General features: G+C 38.8%; 1 non-coding gene across 1 annotated transcript; it reads left to right on the top strand.

Annotated features, from left to right (window-relative positions):
• The first annotated feature begins 2241 nt into the window (after window positions 1-2241).
• LOC132287337 (small nucleolar RNA R71) lies at window positions 2242-2347 on the top strand. Its single transcript, XR_009472998.1, has one exon. It is a non-coding gene; the product is annotated as a small nucleolar RNA R71 (small nucleolar RNA).
• Window positions 2348-2613: the final 266 nt, after the last annotated feature.

Here is a 2613-nt window from a genome sequence, read left to right as displayed (position 1 = left end):
TTGTGGGACTAATTCCTTTTAAATCAGCCACACTCCACCCAATAGTCTCTTTATTTTGCTCAAGAACTTTTAAGATACTACTTTCTTGGGAACTTATAAGATTGGAAGCAATGATCACCGGGAAGGTGTCATTTAAACCAAAGAAAGCATACTTGAGCTTTTCCGATAGTGGCTTAAGCTCAAGTTTAGGTGGAGACTTTAAAGAAAGAATAGGCGGAGTACTAGAAAGTGGTGGAAGTGGCTCTAACCTAGATTTCCATGGAGGAAAATCTGTGATAGGAGTGGAATCTAGCAAAGATTTCCCTTCAGCTATTGAAGCATCAAAATCTTCATAATTGAAGTGGTTTAGACAAGCTTCTAAAGGATCTTTGGATAAAATAGTTGGGAGTGATTCCTCAACCAACTCATCAGTAACATCAAGGAAGAAGTATTCGCTATCATCGTGGGGATGATGAAAAATATTGTAGATGTTTAGCTTGACTTTCATGTTTCCAAAAGATAGATCCATGGCTCCAGTCCTACAGTTAATGCAAGCATTTGCTATGGCTAGAAAAGGTCGCCCAAGAATAACTGGAATATACCTTTTGGAATCGTAGACCGGTTCTGTATCAAGAACTAAAAAATCGACCAAAAAATAGAACTTGTCCACTTTTATGAGTACATCTTCAACAATACCTTGTGGTTGTCTGACAGAATGGTCAGCAAGCTGTAGAACAACCGACATAGGTTTTATTTCTCCCAAACCTAACTTCTCATGCACCGAGTAAGGAATAAGATTAACACTTGCTCCAAGGTCAAGAAGTGCTTGCTCTATCATATTGTTTCCAATGGTGCAAGAAATTGTTGGAGCTCCAAAATCTTTAACCTTTAGAGGAGTGTTATATTTAAGAATAGCACTAACATGCTTGGTGAGACAAACTTTCTTAAGAACTTGGCTTTTGGATTTTCTCTTTAGAGTACACAAGTCTTTTAGAAATTAAGAATAGGCTGGAATCTGCTTTATAGCATCAAGCAGAGGAAGATTAATTTTGACCTGTTTAAAGACCTCCATCATATCTTGAATTTTCTCTCCTTGTTTACCAAAGTAGGAGGGTTCCTTGAGACGTTTAGGATAAGGCGTTTTTGGCTCATAAGCTGTCTCAGGGTTAGGAGCAGATGAAGAAGTGACTCCATCTTCAACTCCTTTTGCAGATTGTGGAATAGCACTTGAGGAAAGATCCTTGGGATGTGGATTTTGAATGATAGGAATAATGGGAATCCTAAGCCTTTCTTTTCCTCCTGTCCTTTCTCAACTTGGTTATCAACCACTCTACCACTCCTCAATGTAGTAATAGCCTGAACTTGCTCATGATGAATACCTGAGGCATTGGTTCCATCAATCATGTAAGTCTGCTCCTTCAGGTTGACTATTGGCTGACTAGGCAGCTTTTCATCCTCTCTTTGAGATAGAGTACTCGTTATTTGCCCAACTTGTGCCTCTAACTTTGCTATGGCTTGAGAATGAGAATTAAGAAGTTGGGTGCTGGCTTTAATTTCACTAAGAGCATTGAGTACTTGTTCCTTAAAAGTAAAATTTCTAGAAGGAGGTGGAAGATTAGGAGCTTGAGTAGATTGATTCCTAAATTAGGGTGGACGGTAAATACCAGATTAGTTAAAAGAATTATTTTGTAGCATAGGATTGGATGAATTTTGATACTGCCCCTGAGATTGGGAAACAGTGTACCCTTGATTTGGATCACGCCATGACAGATTGGGATGATCTCTCCAGCCAGGATTATATGTAGAAGAATAAGGATTATATGCTGGCCTAGAGAATGCAGCATTCACTTGCTCCTGTGGGTTCTCAGATGATTATCCCAGCATAGGGCAAACGTCAACAAAATGGTTAGAATTACACAGAAGGAACAAACTTCCTTTGGTAAGGCAGTTTGCGGATTAGCAATAGGAGCAAAGCCAAATGATAGGATTTGATCGAACCTACGGTTCAAGGCTTCTATTTGAGCGGCTAACTCACTAAATTTATCTACCTCATAAAATTTTTCAACCTTATACATTCCAGGTGAAGACCTAGACCTAGAAGAAGAAGCATATTGCACTAAGTTTTCACTTAAGGCCTCATACAGTTCCCAAACATCAGCCGGACTCTTACGTGGAAAAGCTCTATTGCTGAAAGCATCAACCATGTTTCTATACAAGTCTGTAAGGCTATCATAGAAGATCTATATTAAGTGCCATTGAGCAATATCATGGTGTGGACACTTTCTTAGAAAATCATTATATCTCTCCCATGCATCATGAAGCTGTTCTCCCGGGATTTGGGAAAATGCCATGATTTCTCTTCTCATTTGTGTGGTTTTAGTCACAGTGTAATATTTATTCAAGAACTCCTGTTGCAATATGTCCTATGAAGATATGGAATATTTTGGAAGGGACTACAACCAAGTTCTTACTTTATCTTTGAGAGAGAATTGGAAAAGACGCATTCTGAATGAATCATTAGATCGAGTGGTCAACTTGGTAGTGAACACAATTCCAAAGACACATCCAAATGCTTATAAGGATCCTCTGTTGCATACCCATGAAAGGTAGGAAGCATTTGGATCATAGAATGCT

The sequence above is a fragment of the Cornus florida genome, unplaced genomic scaffold (assembly GCF_030987335.1).
Source record: "Cornus florida cultivar Cherokee Brave unplaced genomic scaffold, ASM3098733v1 CherokeeBrave_3.0.0_Hap2_Chr11, whole genome shotgun sequence".
Taxonomy (NCBI): Eukaryota; Viridiplantae; Streptophyta; class Magnoliopsida; order Cornales; family Cornaceae; genus Cornus; species Cornus florida.
The sequence above is the reverse complement of the archived record's forward strand: the minus strand, read 5'-3'. Positions and strand labels throughout refer to the sequence as shown.